General features: G+C 43.6%; 1 protein-coding gene across 6 annotated transcripts in view; it reads left to right on the top strand.

The window, feature by feature from the left end:
• Window positions 1–22,604, top strand: part of TOX2 (TOX high mobility group box family member 2) — a 725,581-nt gene that overhangs the window by 614,699 nt on the left and 88,278 nt on the right. The gene's annotated exons all lie outside the window — the stretch shown is intronic.

Here is a 22,604-nt window from a genome sequence, read left to right as displayed (position 1 = left end):
CTAATGTTGGAATAGCTGGGCCAAATAACAATGATGTCACATTGCACATTTCTTTACATAGAGACCCCTAGGTCTCCACTATACATTTGGTCCCTAGCTAGATCTCCAGGCTAGGATTTTTGTAGTTTACAGATCATCCCTGCAGGTACCTCCACTGAGGTTTCTTTGGATTGATCAACAGTGCACTAGAAGCGGTGTAGCATATAGTGTGTTGAGTTGCAGTTTTGGACTTATCCCCACCTTTGGGCCCCACAACCACAACAAGGAATGTGGCTTTTGTTTTTGGCGTGTTTAAGTTGGAGGAGTAGTGTGGTGGCTGATCTCTATTTTAGGCTTCACAGCCTGATCCTTGGGAAGAGAATCTGCCCCCCCCCCCCCCTCCCCAAGGTCTGGAAGGGTTTGCCTTAGAGGAGTAAAAAAGAGTTTGAGTGAAGTTTAAAAAGAGCTGCGTTGTGTTTTTCTGAGAGTTTTGCTTTTTGGGATCCTGTGGCTACCTAAGGAGGATTTTCTGTCCTCGAAAGCTCATGCTTCAATAAATTGGTTAGTCTATAAAGTCCCACCTGACTCCTGACATTTGTTAAACTGTTTATTTTTGTATGTAGGTAATCTGGAGAATTTGTTATAAATTAGACTTTAGGTATTTTCGATTGCAGTCAAATTTTTTTGTTGCACACCCCACCAGAGTGTAAAAATATTTTTCTTCAGTGTCAAGGGTGCCATCAAGCAAGGACATTCAAAGCATAAGTAATGATCAAAAAAGTTTAAAGGACATCAAAGACTGCTTATAGGTCCCCACCCCCATGAGTTTAGGGCTCTAAAAGCTTCTCCTCCCTGCCAGAACAAACCCTGGCACCCTAGTGGCCTGCTTTGCACTGAATTGGCGTGAACTGAGAGGAGACAGAGTATTGGGAGCAGAAGTAACCCTGGGAACTACAGTGAATCCCTGCGTTCCAGGAGGTCCCCAAAGAGGGTATTAAATTTAAATTCAAGTAGATCACTCCAATAAAAATATGTCATGTAATTGAGACACACCATTAAAACACTTCTTAGCTGTTTGGACCACTCAGTCTTTACCTCTTACCTCACGATGCACACGATGCACACATAGAAAAATAGGAGATCCATGTGATTAAAAAAAAAAATTGGAAATTGCTTGCCCTTAGAGACCAGAAATCAGGGAGCGTTATTACAATACAGTAAAGAATGAGGTACATTATCATGGATACCCCATATTCTTTCTGGATGTCCTAGAAACCAGACATTTAAGATAAGGCTTTACGGTTTGGGTTGGGTGTAAGTTATGTTTTCCCTGAACATTACAATGCTGCTTGAATGATTACATTCCTGAGGTTTTGACTTCATGCTGTGTTGTAATGGCCACATAAAGCACTCTGTTGCGTGTAAATACTTAAATTTGGTAGAGGAAGGGTAGAAGTAATATGCCATGACAATTCTGTAAGAGGCACATTCTTTGAAGACTGAGTAAAGAGGCTTATGATTAAAAAAAAAAAAACAACACTTTTTAATCTTAGTTATAAAACTATCCAACTCTTAAGATTGGTAGCACACGGAAAACTAACAGATAACTATATCTAAGAGCGCACTACTAATGCTGCATCTGGCAAATTTAATATAGAAGTGTTAGAAACACACACATCTTTCTGTAAGCACATGATGGCCTTTATTTTATTATACGATTGTTAGATGAATCAGTGCTCTGCTGTGCTGCACTATTTGATCTGACAAATAATAGCATCATGCAGGTGTGCCAGTATAGTTCAATGTCTAACATTTCCTCACGTTAAATATAAATTTGCAGTTTTACTGTAAGCATCCAGTCTTGCTAAGTTGTCCATTCCAAGTGTATATCAGAGTTACTAGCTTGTCCTCTGTAGGAGCCATCCTTATATTATTTTGATCAAGAATCTTAGCATTTTCCATGTTGCCCTGCTTAAAGATTCTCTTATTACTCATGACATATACATAATCAGTCTAATTTAATTAAAAATACTTGATTTTACAAGTACATTGTAATCTTGAAAATCAGATTTATTTTGTAATTTAACAGGGATTCTAGTTACACAGCACAGATTTACATATACAGAGAGGCAAGAGAAAGAAGTAGGAACCCAGTTTGAAATCTTCCTGCAACTCTTAAGTGAAAAAGAAGTAGAAGGAGACATGATTTAGTTGTTATAGCATTGACATAACAGCCAGGAGAACTCAAGTTGTGAATTTCCCTTTTCCCTGATTTGCTGTTTGACCATTGGGCAGTTGACGTTCCCTAAGCCTTAGTTTGCCCAAATCTGACTAATAATAATAGTGCTGTTCCTTCCCAACAGAATTCAATCTGGGCATCAGCTGTGTGATGTTTGGTTATCCACCCTGGAGGTGGTTGCATATGTGTGTCTGAGATACTAAACTATAATGTTTGGTGGAATCCAGATCATGATTGGTATTCTATAAATGAAAAACAACAGTTATCCTTCAGGATATTAGCACTGATGACAAGTATTCCTTCATGCTAGTTATCTTGGAATAAATGTTTTACTGAATTATCTTAATCTAATCTCTGAGGCAGGGCTATCTCTGTCATGAATTGCATGTGTTATCTTGGCTGAAGTTGCAATACTGGTACTATTGGAATAGGAGCTGAATGCACTTATTGGTAGTAGAGATGTTATTAAAACCACCTCTAAGCTTCAGTACTATTCTATAGCTGCAAATATAGAAACGTAGAAATGACGGCAGAAAAGGACTAACTGATCCACCCAGTCTTCCCAGCAAGCTTATGCAGGAATCTGCTGCACTGTGTAGGTTATCCTCATGCTTATCAGTTTCCCAGACCATAAAAGTTAGGGCTCTCAGATGCTGTTTGAATCCAATTTCCCTTAACCCTTGCCTTGGAAGCAGAGAGCAATGATGGAGCTGCATCAAAAATATCAGGCAGAATGATTAAGAGGAGTAAAAGTCACATCAGCAAGTTACCCCCATGTTTATTTGTTCCCCAAACCATAAAAGTCGGAGCCCCTCATTGGTTGCTGTCTGAATCCAATTCCCCTTTTTCCACTGCCATTGAAGCAGAGAGCAGTGATGAAGTTGCATTAAGCCTTGATACTGTTATTTGTTAAGGGTGGCAACTGCCACACGAGCAAGTTATCCATGTACTCTCTTCTTTATTTCTATCCTCTAACCTCTAGGGATCCACAGTGTTTATCCCATGATCATAAGAACATAAGAAAAATGCCATACTGGGTCAGACCAAGGGTCCATCAAGCCCAGCATCCTGTTTCCAACAGTGGCCAATCCAGGCCATAAGAACCTGGCAAGTACCCAAAAACTAAGTCTATTCCATGTAACCATTGCTAATGGCAGTGGCTATTCTCTAAGTGAACTTAATAGCAGGTAATGGACTTCTCCTCCAAGAACTTATCCAATCCTTTTTTAAACACAGCTATACTAACTGCACGAACCACATTCTCTGGCAACAAATTCCAGAGTTTAATTGTGCGTTGAGTAAAAAAGAACTTTCTCCGATTAGTTTTAAATGTGCCCCATGCTAACTTCATGGAGTGTCCCCTAGTCCTTCTACTATCCGAAAGAGTAAATAACCGATTCACATCTACCCGTTCTAGACCTCTCATGATTTTAAACACCTCTATCATATCCCCCCTCAGTCGTCTCTTCTCCAAGCTGAAAAGTCCTAACCTCTTTAGTCTTTCCTCATAGGGGAGTTGTTCCATTCCCCTTATCATTTTGGTAGCCCTTCTCTGTACCTTCTCCATCGCAATTATATCTTTTTTGAGATGCGGCGACCAGAATTGTACACAGTATTCAAGGTGCGGTCTCACCATGGAGCGATACAGAGGCATTATGACATTTTCCGTTTTATTCATCATTCCTTTTCTAATAATTCCCAACATTCTGTTTGCTTTTTTGACTGCCGCAGCACACTGAACCGACGATTTCAATGTGTTATCCACTATGACACCTAGATCTCTTTCTTGGGTTGTAGCACCTAATATGGAACCCAACATCGTGTAATTATAGCATGGGTTATTTTTCCCTATATGCATCACCTTGCACTTATCCACATTAAATTTCATCTGCCATTTGGATGCCCAATTTTCCAGTCTCACAAGATCCTTTGACTTCTTCACTGTTTTTGGCTTCACTACCTTCTCCGGAAGGGCATTCCAGGCATTCACCATCCTCGCCATGAAGAAATATTTCCTGACGTTGGTCCTGAGTCATCCTCCCTGGAGTTTCATTTCATAACTTCTAGTTCTATTGATTTCTTTCCAGCGGAAAAGGTTTGATGATTGTGCATCATTAAAACCTTTCAGGTATCTGAAAGTCTGTATCATATCTCCTCTGTACCTCCTCTCTTCCAGGGTATACATATTCATATCCTTCAGCCTCTCTTCATAAGTCTTCCAATGCTGACCCCTCCCCATTTTGGTCACTCTTCTTTGGATCACCACTGTCCTATCTTTATCCTTTTTGAGAAACAGGCAGTCTCCCAGTCCAGGCGCATAAGTCTTTCACCACCCATCATATACAGCTCTTTTGGATTGCTGCACCCCAGATGCATGACTCTGCACTTCTTGGCATTGAATCCCAGCTGCCAAATCTTCAACCACTCTTCAAACATTCTTAAATCACTTTTTATTCTCTCTACTCCTTCAGGCATGTCCACTCTGTTGCAGATCTTAATATTATCTGCAAATAGACAAATTTTACCTTCTATCCCTTCCACCAGGTCGCTCACAAAGATATTGAACAGAACCGGTCCCAAAACCAATCCCTGTGGCACTCCCCTTAACACCGTTCTTTCTTCAGAGTAGGTTCCATTTACCCTTACACACTGTATCCTGTCAGTCAACCAGTTTGCAATCCATGCTACTACTTTAGCACCCACTCCCAAGCTTCTCATTTTGTTCACAAGTCTCCTGTGTGGGACCATATCAAAACCTTTACTAAAATCCAAGTAAATCACATCAAGCGCTATTCCCTGATCCAATTCTCTCGTCACCCAATCAAAAAAAATCAATCAGATTTGTCTGCAGGACCTTCCCCTGGTGAATCCATGCTGCCTCGGATCAAGCAAACCACCAGATTGTAGATAGTTCACTATCCTTTCCTTCAGCTGGGTCTCCATTAATTTTCCCACCACCGAGGTGAGGCTAACCAGCCTGTGGTTTCCATCCTCCTCTCTGCTCCCACTCTTGTGAAATGGGACCACCACTGCTCTTCACCAATCTTGCAGCACCACTCCCCTTCAGCGGACCCACCAGCACATCGCTGAGCTCCCTCAGAATTCTGGGATGTACCTCATCCAGCCCCATGGCCTTGTCCACTTTCCTAGCTCTTCCCATACATACTCTTCTGTAAACTGAGTTTCGTCTACTCTAACCCCATCCACAGTCTTGTCAACTAGCAACGGTCCTTTTCCAGGGTCTTCTTTGGTGAACACCAAACTGAAGTATTTGTTTAATATTTCGGCCACTCCTTCTCTCTCTCCACACATTGATCTTTGTCACTATTCAATTTCACTATATCACTTCGGACCTTTCTCCTTTCTTTGATATATTTGAAAAATGTTTTGTCACCTCGTTTTCCCCTTTGACAATCCTTTCTTCTGCCTGACTTTTTGCTTTCTTGATTTCTTTCTTCGTCTCCCTCAGTTTAACTATTCTTCCCTGTGTTCCTCTTTTTCTGACCCATTATATTTCTTGAATGCTGCTTTTTTTGCCTTTATTTTATCAGCCACGTCCTTTGAGAACCAGACAGTTTCTTTTATTTATGTTTACTTTTCTAACATATAGATTTGTTGCCTTGTAATTGCTCCTTTTAGTTTGGCTCATTGTTGTTACACCTCTCTCATTTTCTCCTAATCTTCTAGTTCCAGGTATGTCCCCATTTCAACAGAGTCCTTTTATTTTAAATTCAAAACTTGGGTCTTTGTGTGATCTCTCTGTATCCTATTTGCGATATTAAACCGTTTGATGATCACTGGTGCTCAGGTGGGCACCCACCCAGACATTAGAAACATAAGAACATAAGAACATAAGAAAATGCCATACTGGGTCAGACCAAGGGTCCATCAAGCCCAGCATCCTGTTTCCAACAGTGGCCAATCCAGGCCATAAGAACCTGGCAAGTACCCAAAAACTAAGTCTATTCCATGTAACCATTACTAATGGCAGTGGCTATTCTCTAAGTGAACTTAATAGCAGGTAATGGACTTCTCCTCCAAGAACTTATCCAATCCTTTTTTAAACACAGCTATACTAACTGCACTAACCACATTCTCTGGCAACAAATTCCAGAGTTTAATTGTGCGTTGAGTAAAAAAGAACTTTCTCAGATTAGTTTTAAATGTGCCCCATGCTAACTTCATGGAGTGCCCCCTAGTCTTTCTACTATCCGAAAGAGTAAATAACCGATTCACATCTACCCGTTCTAGACCTCTCATGATTTTAAACACCTCTATCATATCCCCCCTCGGTCGTCTCTTCTCCAAGCTGAAAAGTCCTAACCTCTTTAGTCTTTCCTCATAGGGGAGTTGTTCCATTCCCCTTATCATTTTGGTAGCCCTTCTCTGTACCTTCTCCATCGCAATTATATCTTTTTTGAGATGCAGCGACCAGAATTGTACCAGTATTCAAGGTGCGGTCTCACCATGGAGCGATACAGAGGCATTATGACATTTTCTGTTTTATTCACCATTCCTTTTCTAATAATTCCCAACATTCTGTTTGCTTTTTTGACTGCCGCAGCACACTGCACCGACGATTTCAATGTGTTATCCACTATGACACCTAGATCTCTTTCTTGGGTTGTAGCACCTAATATGGAACCCAACATTGTGTAATTATAGCATGGGTTATTTTTCCCTATATGCATCACCTTGCACTTATCCACATTAAATTTCATCTGCCATTTGGATGCCCAGTTTTCCAGTCTCACAAGGTCTTCCTGCAATTTATCACAATCTGCTTGTGATTTAACTACTCTGAACAATCCCCCTTAGTGAGCACTAGGTTGAGTATTACTCCCTCCCTCGTGGGTTCCATTACCATTTGTTTGAACAGAACCCTTGAAGGCCATCCACTATCTCTCTACATCTGGTTGATTCTGCAGAAGGGATTCTCCAGTCCACATCTGGCAGATTAGAATCTCCAACAGTCAACACTTCTCCCTTCTTTCACATCTTTTGGATGTCTTCAACCAGATCTCTGTCTATTTCTTCTGTTTGAGTCGGAGGCCTGTAAGCCACTCCAGTAAAAATGGATGCACCATCGTCTTTTTTTAGGACTGCCCATTATGCTTCTTCTCTACTCCATATTCCTTGCAGTTCAGTTGCTTGGATATTGTTTGGGTAATTGCCAGGTTCTTATTGCCTGGTTTGGCCTCTGTTGGAAACAGGATGCTGGGCTTGATGGACCCTTGGTCTGATCCAGCATGGCAATTTCTTATGTTCTTATATTGTTTGAGATAAAGAGCTGCTACTCCCAATCCTGAGACTCAGTGAACCAGAACTCTGTAACAGCAACTATGTCCAAGTCTGCTTCCACCATTAAGGCCTGCATGTCTGGGATTTTATTGCCCAATCTACGAGCTTCTGTGGTCATAGTTTTCCAAGTCGTCTCCCTAGGATTGTTGCTCTTCTTAGTCATCTTTTCTAATATTTTGAGCTGATTGACTTTGGGTTTTTTTTCCTCCCAATTCCTGTCTTGCAATTCCTGACATGGCAATTTCATTGGCCTCCTCCTGCCACCCCCGCTTTCTAGTTTAAATACCTCACAGTATATGCTCTGAATGTCTCAGCGTCCCCTTTCTTGCCAAGGACAAATGTAGACCATCCTTACAGTATAACCTTTTACTGTTCCATACACTAGGGATGTGCATCAGGTGCCCGTTAGCGCGCACTAACAATGGTGCCCGTTAGCGCACACCAACAAAAAGTAACAAAAAATAACAAAAATAAACGTTTTTTTGTTAGTGCGCGCTAACGGGAGTTGGCGCGCACTAACTCGAAAAATGATTTTCATGAAAATTTGGGGGGGAAGTGTTCTTTTCACGTTTTAGCCGATATATAACAAATTAAGAAATATCGTACGATATTTCAGTTCATTATAAAAACGATTCACTTCCCTACCGTACACTGCCCCATCCACCAATGTAACCAAAACCTCTTGATTTACACCATGCTTTGAGCCAAACATTGAAGTTATCTTTCCATGAACAGTTAATACTTCTGAAAGGCAATGGTCTTTGCCATGTGTCTAATCTTCATCCCTAGGTTTTGGAAATCTTTCTTTACTGAAAGGATACCATGTCTAACAAGGTCATTGGTCCCCAGAAGGATGATAATAGTGATACTGGAGTCTCTACTTTCTTCTGTAATTGCGTTGACTATCTGGTTGGCATTTCTACTAGCTGAGAATCCTGGAAGGCATTTAACTGTTGTGTCCCCCTCAAAATTATTAACCAAATTGATTCCTCTGATGAGACAGTCTCCCAGCAGAAGAAGCTTCCTTTTATGACTTTTGATAATGTTGAAGGGTTTCTGGGTACACAAGATGAATACATCCCTTTCAAATATCATATAATTTTCTATTTCTGGAGCTTCTTCGTTATCTAATGCAGAAAAGGTATTATGTAAAAGTAACGGTGGGGAGAGTGAGTGTCTTTTCATTATAGGCCTTATTCTGCCAGAGCCTACTGTAATCCATTTATTCCTGGGTTTCTGAATCCTGGATGTCTGACTTATCTGTGGGAGTGGGGTTCGATATTCAAAAGCTGCAGAGTTAGGGAAATTGGGCGTCGTATAGTCACATGTCTTGTTCTACCAAAACCCACTGTAAACTATTTATTCATGGGTTTCTGAATCCTCTGTGGGAGCAGGAGGAGCTAGTCTGGATGCTGCCAGGGAGGGAAGGTTTTCTGAAACTTTAACAATTCCTCTTTCAGATGTGTCAACTAGGGATGTGAATCGGGCTTCGGACGATTGAAAATATCGTCGATATTTTCAAAATTGTCAGAAATCGGGGGCTCTCCCAAAACAATAGGAAAACCCCACGATATTGATCGTGGGGCTTTCCTTATCGTTTTGGGGGAGGGCGGGAAAAACGGCACACAAAAATAACCCCTAAACCCACCCCGACCTTTTAAAGTAACCCCTTAGCTTTCCCCACCCTCCTGACTACCCCAAAACCTTTTTACAGGTACCTGGTGGTCCAGTGGGGGTCCCGGGAGCGATCTCCCGCTCCGGGCCGTCCTCCGGCTACCAGGCTGTCCTTTGCCCTTACCTTGTGACAGGGTATCCGTGCCATTGGCCGGATCCTATCACATGGTAGGAGCACTGGATGGTCTATGTGACATATGAGGGCAAAGGCTAGCGCCAGCGTCATTTTGAATACTGGCAATACGGCCCGAGTGCAGGAGGTCGCTTCCGGACCCCCGCTGGACTTTTGCCAAGTCTTTTGGGGGTCAGGAGGCCCCCCCAAGCTGGCTAAAAGTCCCTGGGGGTCCAGCGGGGGTCCAGGAGCGATCTCCTGCACTCGTGCCGTCGGGTGCCAGGAACCAAAATGGCGCCGATAGCCTTGCCCTTACTATGTCACAGGGGCTACCGGTGCCAATGGTCAGCCCCTGTCTCATGGTAGGAGCACAAGATGGCGCCGGCCATCCAGTGCTCCTACCATGTGACAGGATCCGGCCAATGGCACGGATACCCTGTCACAAGGTAAGGGCAAAGGACGGCCCGGAGCGGGAGATCGCGGGAGATCGCATGGGGGAGGGGGTATATCAAGGGGAAAGGAAAGAGCATGTCTGTGAGAGTGTATGTGTAGGAGGAAGAGAAGTGAAAGTTTGAATGAAAATGGGTGTGATGGTGAGTGGGTGTGTGTGTGGAAGAAGGAGAGAAGTGAGTACACATCTGGTCCCTCCCCCCCCCCCCCCCCCCCCATTTATGGTAATCTCAGGGTGACTGGAAATCAAAAGTTCCCAGGTATGCTGGGTCCTGATGCCAGGCCTCAGCCCAGATGGCCTTGCCCATCCCAACACTTAGGCCCAGGCTAAAGCCTCTGCCTTGCGTAGACGAGGCTGCGGTAGATCTATGCAATCTCAGCCTAGGCCATTCGCAAGGCCCAGGCATCTGATCCATCCCAGACCAGGTAAATGGGGGCCAGGGAGGATGCTCACCCCAGCATTGTTTTGGGTGGGAGGGATGGGTGGGGGTTGGGAGGCCTCATATTTCTTTTTTTTATTTTCATTTTTGTGTTCTCTTTTTTTTATTTTTAACTAAATAAACAAAATAAACATTTGACAAAACGAAATTCATGGAAAATCAAACCCCTGAAAACAAAATGAAAAACGAAACAAAAAATGTGTCTTCTTTCCACCCCTAATAATTAAAAGTATATGCCTAAGCATCTATATTTATTTTGCTACTTTTCTTGTTTGCATTTGTAAAGTTGAGTTAATGATGAGCATTTCTATTATGGCTACGGCGAGGAGTGGTTGGGACTGTAAAAGTAAAATACACATAGGATTTCATTTTGAAGCACCCTTTGCACCTGTTTCAAAGCAGGTGCAAAATACAAGGGTACTTCCCCACCCTCCTCCTTCCCCGAATTTTCAAATGGATATTCCTTAGGGAATTTGACCTGCAAGCTGCCTGGGGACTTTGAAAATTCCCTCTAGTAGTTGCACTCAAACTAATTAGGCTTTCTTGCCATTGTTCACTAGGATGGGCTATTTCACAATCCAAGTGTATGCTGCTCAGTATAAACATATAAGAAAGCAGGGTAAAGGTCAAAACTGGGGAACTATTAAAAAAAAAATAAATAAATAAAAAACAAACTGAAAATTCCTTAAAATCTATGGCCACTTTTACATTGATCCCATTGACTTTTCTTTGTATTATTTGATTTATATTCTGCCTTTCAGACACTTCAGAGTGGATTGCATTCAGATACTTTAGGTAATTCCCTATCCCCGGAGGGCTTACAATCTAATAAATCTTCCCAGGAATTGGGGTGGGAGAGGGGTAGTGAGGGAAACTGGGCTTATCTTGGGAGGAGCAATCCTTGAAGCCACATCTTGCTTCATTGGGCTCAATATTCAGTAAGCCGGTAAGCAGACAAGTTATCCCGCTACCATCCCAGAGGGATAAAGGTCCCACTTAATATCCCTGATTTAAAGTCAGCCGGCTAACTGTAGCCAGATAACTTTAAACCTAACCAGCCAGATTTTGAATATGACCGGTAAGGGTCTATAAGTTATTCGGCCTTGTGTGGTCGGATAACCTGTCACTTAACTGGATAACTTCCAAAGATATCCGTTTAAGTGGTGCTCTTATAATTACCAAAAAACCCTTAACCACAGCCTCCCAGCCTGATTCTCCAACCCCCCCCCCACACCCCCACCACCACCACCACAACTAATCTTTTAAAAAAAAAAATTCTGGCTGAGCCCCCCCTCCCAAATCTCTCCAAAGGGAAATGAGCAATATTATTTCTTCCGACCCCCCCCTCTCCCCACATTCCCCCTTCCCTCCCTGGAAAATAATAAAAAGGGGCTCCTTGCCCCCTCCCCCCTCCCCAATGCTAGCCATGCTCTTCACCCCTCCAAGCCATCCCACCCATCCAGTATTTTCATCTCAGCCCCCTTTAAAGACCTGGGACTGAAGTACAATGCAGTCCTAAGTGCTTCCAGTGTAGTTCTAGGCAGCCGCGCTGGCAGTGTGTAAGCTATCGGCATGACTGCCCAGCGGCTAGGCTAGACAACAGTGATGCTGATAGCTTATGCACCCAGGATCGTATCATAATGTCATCCTAGGCCTGCATGTGGGGGCCGCAATTAAGGTAGTGGATGAGGGAGAGGGTTTGGCGGAGGGGGGGTGGCTAGCATGCGGGCAATAAGGGAAGCAAGGCGAGGGAACCATTTTTATTTTATTATTTTCCTGGGAGGGAAGGGGGAAACTGGGGAGAGCCAGAAGAAATAGTATTGCTCATTTCCCTTTGGAGGGGCTTGAGGGGACTTGGCCAGAAGTGTTTTCAAAGATTAATGGGGGGGGGGGGCCTGGGAATTGGGCCATGAGGCTGCAGTTAATTTTTTTATTTTTTTTTTAGTTATCTATAGGAGCACCACCAGCTGATTTTATTTTTTTTTTAAACTACAACTAAGGGTCTGATTTACTAAGGCATTTCTTCCGTTCTGTCTCTATTGTGTGGCCTGATAATCTACCACTTAACCGGACGCCTTCAAAAAATATCTGGTTAAGTGGTGCTCCTATAGATAACTAAAAAAAAAAAAAAAATTAACTGCAGCCTCATGGCCCAATTCCCAGGCCCCCCCCCCCCCCCATTAATCTTTGAAAACACTTCTGGCCAAGTCCCCTCAAGCCCCTCCAAAGGGAAATGAGCAATACTATTTCTTCTGGCCCTCCCCAGTTCCCCCCTTCCCTCCCAGGAAAATAATAAAATAAAAATGGTTCCCTCGCCTTGCTTCCCTTATTGCCCGCATGCTAGCCACCCCCCCTCCGCCAAAACGTCTCCCTCATTTTAGCCAGATAATGACTTATCTCCGCCAAACCCTCTCCCTCATTTTAGCCAGATAATGACTTATCTGGCTAAAATGTGGCTGGACAAAGTGGCTCAATATTCAAAAACTTTCAGTTTAGATGAATATTTTGTGAATTATCCATCTAAATGTTTTTGAATATTGACCTCATTATACTTGAATGATTTTTTTCAGTCTGTGGAGATTCTGGAATTGAATTCTTGCTCCTTTCAAATCTCATGAAGAAAGTACAACTCACCTCAAGGTCAGACTCAGATTTCTAGGGTTAAAAGTATATGGTACTGCCCCACTCGAAGAGTATCTTTAGCATACCAAGCACATTGGTAGACATGGGGCTTTATTTAACTGCCACTGAGATTCCCACAATAAACCGTGGTGCATGAAAACCCTGAAATCTTCGTAGTATGAAAAGATTGCCCTGTATCCATCCCTCTTACACTACACACACACATACGGTTTCAGCTAAAACCATTTCTCCTCTGGACAGGAGTTGTGACTGAGTACAGTTGATTGATTAGGCTGCCTTTGGGCAACAGAGGTAACATCTTCTCCTGATTAAATAAACAAGAAAGCAGGATTCTGGCAAAGGAAAGAGTGCCCTAGCCATTAGCCCTTAGGTGATGTGTGTCTCCTGGGGATGGGAGGCTTTGCAGGTGCTCCTTCAGATAAGGGTACTTGAGGGCACTGTGCCATCAGTGGCTGGCTAAACCAGTTCTGCTATTAAATGTATCTGGTTTCATTCACAGTGTGGAATCATAGCTTGATTTACCAAGATGGATATTACTGCCAAGAAGACAAGGTCTTCAGGCCCAATTTACTAGGTTTTCTTTGCATAGACATAGAATGGGGAAGAAGACTTAATAAATAAAGTCTGTAGTCATATAATTTGACACCCCCCCCACACACACACACACACACACACACAAGAGACAGAGGTTTGAGCATGCTACTGTTTAAGTGAACTGCAGAAGAGAAAAAAAGGAGGACAATGCAACTATGTGCCTTGAGCTGCCAGCCCAAGAAATTGAAAAGATGGCCAGACCCCTTACTGTGAAGGTACTTACATGACCACTGAATAGGTGAGGCAGAGATTCAGGTAGGGGATTTGCATGTCACAGCCCCCTGGACTGTGACATTCAAATTTTTTAGGAAATAGCACTAAAAATCAGATGATTCAAATTCCTGAATTACAGAACTATGATTGGGAAAGGGATTTATGAGAGAGAAACAGACAGATTTTCACTATGTCAAAACAAAGGATATTCAGACACATGGGTACCGAGTTCCCAGACAATAGCAGGAGATGGGCAGGCAGGATGGAAGAGTGTGCACATGTTCTCTCTCCATGGTCCTGCCTGGGTCTTAGCCTTTTGGCTGAGAGAAATTGACCCATACAGGGTCAGACAACAGATAAAGCAAAAGCCAGGCTGAGAGAAGGTGACTTATCCAGGCTAGGTAACAGCACATGACTGGCCATGAGCTTAGCGGAGCTAAAATTACTGAAAGCTGAGACTGTGGAGGGCCAGAACCACTAAATGCTAAAACAGTCATGAACCTAGTGGAATTGTAAACCCAAGCCAGGGAAAACCTTCCTACCGAGCAAGGAGAACTGAAGGACAGCAGCAGGCCTGGAGGTGGAGTGGTCCCCCATCCCTTTGAGTGAGGGAACCCCAGCGGCAGATCTGGAGATCAAGTGGTTCCCCTTGAACAAGGGGACCCCAACAGCAGTCTGGGAGGCGGAGTCTAGTCCCCCAGGAGGGCATGGATGCCAGTGGCAGATCTGGAAATGGAGTGGTTCTCCTTGAGCAAAGGGACCCCAGTAGCAGTCCTGGAGGTGGATTCGGGTCCCCCCTTGAGTGAGGAGACCCCCAGTGGCAGATCTGGAGATCAAGCAGTCTGGGTGGTAAAATCAGGTCCCCTAGGAGGGGATAGGTAGGGGTAGTTGAGGGGTCAGGGATGAGAGAAGAAGAGGGAGGAAGGATAGGATTAAGGAACTGGGAAAAACGGAAATCCCGTCACCACATGTAAATAAAAAAAAAAAATACCCCCCCCCTTGCATGCAGAAGAGGCCACCTGCCCACACATGCACGTGCAGATATTAAAATCCAGCTTGCATCAGGGGCAGAACCAAGATGGCCGCTGCAGAGCAGTCGCGTTTCAGAACAGCTCCCGATAAATCCCCGGTAAACTTCAACTATGTCCATGGAACAAGTTCTTCTTTTCTAATGGGGAAACTAAAAGAAGCTGTATGGAAAGGGAAGGTGACAAGTCCGCTGGTTTCCCTTCGTCAAACATCGCTAACTGAAGCACGATTCACCCAGAGTGCGGAGATTGAAGCTGGCTTGGTTGGACCTGGCAATGCCAGCCCGTCAGCAGCAGATATTTCTCTTAGCCCCGATCACCATTCCACTCCGTGCCCTCCTGCTGGACATGCTGCCTCGGTAGAGGCCCTGTTAGAACCATCACCGGGAGAGCTGGAAGGCTCTGTTTTTTCACCAGGCCCAGTGTCCACCAGTCTGCCGATGCAAATCCGGCATTTGGAAGTTGAAGAAGGGCCTAGAAGGGCACGACTTACTGAGGACAGTGAGATCTCATTGCCTTCTTCGACGACGGATTCACAGAAAACAGGTTTGGCACAAGTTAATACACTGCCAGGGATTTTTCCTATGACTTTTCCTAACGTCCCTTACTGTGTTAAGCCTGAAGTTATTACCCTGGAGAATCTTTGGACTGTCCTAATGTCAGTAAATAAGTCTCTTACTGATTTGGTCTCTTTAACTATAGATTTATATAACAATTCTCAATCTTTTGAAATACAGTTGAATTCTATAGAACAGAAAGTGACCAAGGTGAAAACTAGCATAGTGGAGTACAAGTAAATGTTATCAAAGATTTGTCTTCTATCTCTCGCAGAATTGAGAACAGGGAAAACTCTCTCAGATCTGCTAATTTGAGGATACTTAATTTTCCTCAAATTTCTTTGATCACACCTTTAGATCTATTTTCCATGTATTTAAAAGAAGTGTTGAAATTACCAGAGAATGCCCTCCCTCCTATGGAAAAGGTTTACTTTCTTCCAATGAATAGAAGATCATTGGATAATAATGTGGCAGATATTCCCTCTAATTTCACTGATTTCCTTGAAAATTCTGGAGAAGAAAGTGTGTTAGATCAAGCTACATTGTTGGTGTCATTTGTTTTTATGCAAGACCGTAATAATATTCTGCATCTATATTTTCGGAATAAGGACTCTCTGTTTAGAGGCCAAAAGATTTGGATATTTCCAGATATAACTAAGGCAACACAAGAGCGGAGAAAAAAGTTTCTTGCAATGAAAGAGTCAGTGCTCTCTCTTGGAGCAACTTGTGTTATTCGCTATCCCTGCAAATGTCTGATAACCTTAGTCTGCTAAATTTGTTTTCTTTGATCCTAACCAGTTGCAATCTTTTGTGGAAGCTTGTCTGAGAAGTCAGACCTTACCTACTACAGATAGAGTGGATAATGTGTAAATTGGGTTGATTTTTATGCTATGCAGCTACCACCTTTTTATAGATAATATTGTATCTTTGTTTTGTAAGCCATTCTCCGTGGCTTTTTCCTCAGGGCTCCCCCCATCATATTGTGGTCTAAAATGGCAATGAATATTATTTCTTTGTTATAATATTGCATAAACATTTATGCTTTTGTTCAATATGCCAATATTTCTTTAATGAATATATTATGTATATTTGATTTGAAAATTATAAGTAAAGCATTTAAAATCCGGCATGTATGTGCTTGCGGGAATCCTGTTTTATAACGTGCGCACACCACAGCGAGTTTGGGAAGCGAGTTTTAAATCGGCCTTTGGGCCAAGAAGTAGCCCAGCTTACTATGGACAGTTTGGGCCGGGGCTGACAGAGTATCTTGAACCACCTACTAGAAAAGACATCAACAGGGCTACGTTGCTTGCTTCTTTTATATTTCATCAGGATATGGCTATGCACCTTCATTCTCGCAATTCTCAGACATTTTTCCTGGGTCAGAGAGTATGGATATTTCCAGATATGGCAAATGAAACACAAGAGAGGAAGAAATGTTTCCCAAAATTACGCCAGGAAGTGCACGCCCTGGAGGCCACTTTTCTTCTTCTTTATCTGTGTAAATGTTTTGCTTAAATATTCTGGTGTGAGCCATATTTTCTATGATCCAGAACAATTGAGTTTTTCTTAGAAGCTCAAAGTCTCACCAGTTCCACTCCAGCAAAAGTCTAATGTGGATTTGACTCAGGATTATATTATGGCTTCCCAGGGTATTCACGCCTATAGCCGAATTCTGTATTTTATTACTTTTTTCTTCTCCGCTGCCTCCCCCCAATATAGTGTTTGTGGGGTTCTATATAGTTTGTTTGCATTTGATTAATTTTCCTTTTTTTTTTTTAATGTGGAGAGATACCTGGCAGATTTTGTTTCTTTCAGTTGACTGTTCTTACCTTATTGTTTGAAACTTAAATAAACTGAAAAAAATTCCACAAAATGTAGGTAGGAATGGGATCTCATGTAAAGGAGACCCTAAAGGCATTTTTACAGGGGTCAGAACAGTGAATGCTCATCACTCCAAAATACAACATTAATTTTAACTAAACTAATATACACCCAGAACCATCGTTGTTCCAGGTTATTGGTATAAAAGAAACTTTAATTAAATGTATGTTCGTTATGATTTATGGGGTGTGACAGGATGCAGTAATAAGGGGCTGATTATGAGCAACTTAACTGAAATAGATAAGGTTATCATAGAGGCACAGCTAGGGGAGCTGCTCCTTTCGTTCAGTGGCAAGAGTCCCTGTTTGGGAGCCAGAAGGTTGCAGATTGAAAAATGGAGAGACTCCAGTTGAACAAAATCTACTGTCGCACTGTGGCGTGTACAGCAAGTATGGTACCTTCTTCAAGTATGGTGGCAGCAGTGAGCATAGCACCTACATGTATGGTGTCAGAGGTCAGTTGTAGAACACCATATGTGCATTTAGCCACAATGAGGAGAGGTATTCTGGGGGGCATGTTAAGGTCAGGGGAGGAAAAAGAACATGTGTAGATGACATTTTCACCTGTACATGTGTACTTTTTCAGCAAAGTCCTAGGCCCATAAAAAGCAGGTGCAAGTGACTGTGCTTACATTGTAACCATGGCAAGTTTCAAAGTGAAAGTATGCACGTGGATTGCATTTTCAAACCTACACCCATCATTTTCCATTCATAAAGGACTTGCAAAAAAAAAAACAGGTGCAAAAAGCTGTGGGTAAGTTTCAGAATGAGGGTGCATGCGTACTTTTACTTTGAGAGTTGGTGCAAAGTCTATGGGTAAAAAGCTTGCAAATTGCCCCCTGTGTTTTAGAGCATGTTTCGTTTTCTGTTTTCATTTGGTTACCTTGCTAGTGTGTTTCATCCTCTCTCCTTTGCCCAGAAAGTTGTGTGCCACGGCTGTCCAGGCCTTGCTTACTAGCAGAGCGACTGCCAGTTTATGAGGGGGGCATGAATCAATCAAGGATATCAGGTGGATACAGTCCAGCAGCAGAGTTGCCAGCTGGCTTTCATCAAGAGGGGGCAGTCCCTGCAATTTGCCCGTAAAAGGAACATTTCCGTGCTCTGTCCACTAAAAGTCTTCTCTGCCATAATTCACTGCAGTGAAAGACTGAAGCAGCGCTACTGGCAGAAATATTCTAGAAATAATTCATTTTACTATTACAACAAACATACAAAGCCACAAAAGACCTCACTGCTTTTCTTTTTATTGTTCTGAGGAATTTGGTAAGCTACTCCTGCCCTTATGAATCTAAGTAAATTTTCCGGTCTGTTTGCTGCTCCCTAGCAGAGCCCAGACAGGCCCCCACAGTAACCTGTAAAGCAGGGATGGTCAACGGAATCTCACGAGCTACATGCGACTCTTTGAAGGATTCTGTGCGGCTCTTGCAGCTGGGCTGAAACTGCCTTTTAAATCCTTCCCCGCTGTTTCGCCCTAGTGATAGGAGCGAAAAAACCAACTTTTCCACGGAGCATAACTGGACACCCCACTGAACTTCATACTTTGGGGGGGGGGAGGGAAGGTTATAGACTGTTGTCAGTTGTTAATTCACTCATTACTTGGCTTTCAAGCAACCCCTCAATATACTTTGTTTTATAAAATGTTATTTCAACTGTCCTCATAAACACATCACCCACAGCCTCTCTCATGCAGTTTTGCTCTCTATCACAGCTAAAGCCTTTCTTTTTACTTCCCCATAAACACACAGCCTCCTCTCTTATACACACACATACTCCCAAATACACAACTTCCTCTCTCAGACACAAGTGCTTCACTCTCCCTTTCCTTAAAACCTTCCCAGCTTTTCATCTCTGTCTCCCTTGTGCCACCTGGCTCTCAATTTGCCCTCCCCTCCTCTGAGCACTCCTCTCTTATGCTACTCTCCTGTCTCTAGTCCCCTCCCACCCCATGCTCTTGTCTTTCTCTCCCTCCCCCTTCCCTCCTGTCTCCCTCTCCTCCCCAGTTCCTTCCTCTTTATCTCCTTTCCTCCTGTGTCCCTTTCTCCTTTGTGCCTCTTCTTTCTCTTCCTTCCCTTCCCCATCTATGTCTCCAGCCTTCTTTGGGCTCCCATTGTGCCTCTCTCCCTCCCTGTGACCTTTCTTCCATACCTCCTCTGTCTCTTTCCTCCCTTGTTCCCTGAGTGTCTATCTTCCTTTCCTTCCCCTTTTCTCTGTGTCCCCTCTGTCTATCCCCTTTCCCCACCCTGTGACTCTGACTGTCTCTTTCTCCAGCTTCCCCTCTATGACTGTATCCCTCGGCTGGCTCTCTGCAGCCCCTCTCTCAGGTCTTGCCCAGCACTCAGTGAGGGGGTGAGGAAGGGACTCAGAGGGCATTGTGCAGAGCTCTGAGGAGAGCTGGGAACTGAGAGCTGTGCTGTGCCCCACCTTCTCTCCATCCCATCCAATCACAGCACAGGAAAGGAGGCAAGAGGAACTGCCCATGTCGGGACTCATCTGCTGCTCCCCACTGCATCTGTCTGACCTGGAGTACCTTAGGTAGGCACAAGCAAATTCAGCCAGTTGGGGAGGAGGAAAGGGGGGAAATGGGGAAGATGGAGAGAGAGCAAGGGAGAGAAAGAAAGAAAGCAACACTGGGACATGCACACGGAGGAGGAAAAAGAGAGTCCTGACTGGTGTAATGTGACACCAGGACATTTGAGGCTGACTGAAGGACTGCCCTGAACGCTCAACCCCCAAGCAGTGAAATGAGCTGGACCTGGGATGCCATCTTGTCTCCCTACCCACTGTGCGATCAAAAGAGGGATCCAAGGAAACCATCAGACTTGGAAGACCACTGCAGGCACTACCATTGTGCGACTGCCGGCTGAATTCCTCTCGTTGCTTTCCTCTGCCCCCAGTCACCCGCCCCATCCCCCCATGCTCAGCCACAGCAAAAGATAATTTAAATTATTGGGGATTCTCAGCCCACCTTTTCCCAAACCTAGGTACACATCCTCCTGCCTCCTGTACCCTTGACAGCCCACCCAGACCCTTCTCTCATGAGGTCCTGACTGGACTGTCATGAGGACACTCTCAATGTAACTAAATGTAACTAAAAATATTGTTTTTACTCATTCACTGTAAGCAGCTGCCACTTGTGCATATTGGAGGGAAAGAAGAGTTGAGGGTGCGAGTGAGTCAATGAGTGTGTGTGAAAGTCTGCGAGTCCGTGAATGTGTATGAGTGTGAGAGAGAGTGTGGGTAAGTCTGAGAGCATGAGAGAATGTGAGTTGAGTCTGAGAGCATGGGTGTGAGCATGAGAATTATAGTAAATTGCTGAAGCAAATTAAGATAGGCCTAAGAAAATGGAAAGATATGGCAATCTCTTAGGATCAGAGAAAGTAAAATGCTGATTCATCCTCTGGTTTTGTTTCTCTTTGTTCAGCTCCCTATCTTGCTCTTTTATTTTTTCATATTCTAAAGACTTATCTTCTGAAATTTCTTTGGAAGGAGAGGAGAGTCCATGTAAGTTATGACACAGTTTCCTCTGAGTCAACGGGTAGAATAATAATTATGTAATCATCTGGTGTGCCCCTCTCTCCATTAATCCAATCTCAGGGTGACTGGAAATCAGAAGTTCCTAGGTATGGAGAGTGGGGAATTTTTTAATCCTTATTAGTTCTAATTATTTGGTGGTGTTTGATGTCTGGTGTTTTGAAATATTGATGTTTTGGAAATATGTAAAAAAAATATATATGTAAGTTTTTAATTATTAGTTTATATTGTCAGCTGTTTTGAAATATTCTTTTTATTATTATGGTTTTACTATTATGAATGACATTTAAGAACATATGAAAATGCCATACTGGGTCAGACCAAGGGTCCATCAAGCCCAGCATCCTGTTTCCAACAGTGGCCAATCCAGGCCATAAGAACCTGGCAAGTACCCAAATACTAAGTCTATTCCATGTTACCATTGCTAATGGCAGTGGCTATTCTCTATCGGCACTCCATATCTTTAATTTCGCCGGGTAAAGTAAAGAAAATCGTACCTGGCGATTGTAGAGCTCCGTGCAAATCGGGGAAAACGCCTTCCGCATTTCAGAAACCCGGAGTGAGTAGTCTTGAAACACTCTAATTGTTGTTCCGTTGTTCGCTACTTCCTTCTTTGCACGGTATGCTTGCCAGATCTCTTGTTTATGGCGATAGTTTAAAAGCTTAGCTATCACAATACGTGGTCGGGTAGCAACATCCTTCTTCGGGCCAAGACGGTGTGCTCGTTCGACCACGAGGCTGTCTTGCAATGCCGTCAGGCCGAACTCCTCTGGCAGCCATCTTTCGAGAAGGGTGCACAACTCACTTTCTGCTACGCTTTCGGGAAACCCCAAAAATCGCAGATTCGCCCTGCGATCTCTATTCTCAAGGTCGTCCAGCTTTTGTTCGAGTTCCATGAGTTTCGCATCATGCGCCTTTAGGGACGAAGGAGTCGCTAAGCAGTCATCTTCCAGTGTCGACAGGCGGCCTTCTACAAGCTCGATTCGGGGGGTAAGTTCCGTCAGAGCCGAACACACCTCTGTGAGCCGTTCCTCTATCCCGGCGATTTTCTCTCCAAATTTTTCGTCGAGTGCTGCTTTAACTGTTTCTTTGATGTCAGCCAGCGCTATGCTTGTATGTGGGCTTTCCTCTGCCGGCTCGGGCCCAGCCGCCATTTTGGGATCAGCGCTTCGGAGCTTGTCTTTGTCTTTTTTTGTGCCCTTTGCAGCCATAGCCGAAGGCGATTTTTGCATATATCGGACAATGGACATATGCTCTCGTCCCTCAAGGATTTTGAGTAAGTCCTTTGGCAAACTGGAGCAGATGATGCGCGATTGTGGGAGCGGACACCCGGAGCTCAGGGAGAAAACCTCTTCCCGGCTCACCACATCACGTGATCCCCCCCGTGGCTATTCTCTAACTGACCTTAATAGCAGGTAATGGACTTCTCCTCCAAGAACTTTTCCAATCCTTTTTTAAACACAGCTATACTAACTGCACTAACCACATCCTCTGGCAACAAATTCCAGAGTTTAATTGTGTGTTGAGTAAAAAAGAACTTTCTCCGATTAGTTTTAAATGTGCCCCATGCTAACTTCATGGAGTGCCCCCTAGTCTTTCTATTATCCAAAAGAGTAAATAACCGATTCACTTCACCCGTTCTAGACCTCTCATGATTTTAAACATCTCCATCATATCCCCCCTTAGCCGTCTCTTCTCCAAGCTGAAAAGTCCTAACCTCTTTAGTCTTTCCTCATAGGGGAGCTGTTCCATTCCCCTTATCATTTTGGTAGCCCTTCTCTGTACCTTCTCCATCGCAATTATATCTTTTTTGAGATGCGGCGACCAGAATTGTACACAGTATTCAAGGTGCGGTCTCACCATAGAGCGATACAGAGGCATTATGATATTTTCCGTTGTATTCACCATTCCCTTTCTAATAATTCTTAACATTCTGTTTGCTTTTTTGACTGCCGCAGCA

This window comes from Rhinatrema bivittatum, chromosome 8 (assembly GCF_901001135.1).
Source record: "Rhinatrema bivittatum chromosome 8, aRhiBiv1.1, whole genome shotgun sequence".
In the NCBI taxonomy this organism is placed as follows: domain Eukaryota; kingdom Metazoa; phylum Chordata; class Amphibia; order Gymnophiona; family Rhinatrematidae; genus Rhinatrema; species Rhinatrema bivittatum.
This window is presented reverse-complemented; position numbering and strand designations above follow the sequence as displayed.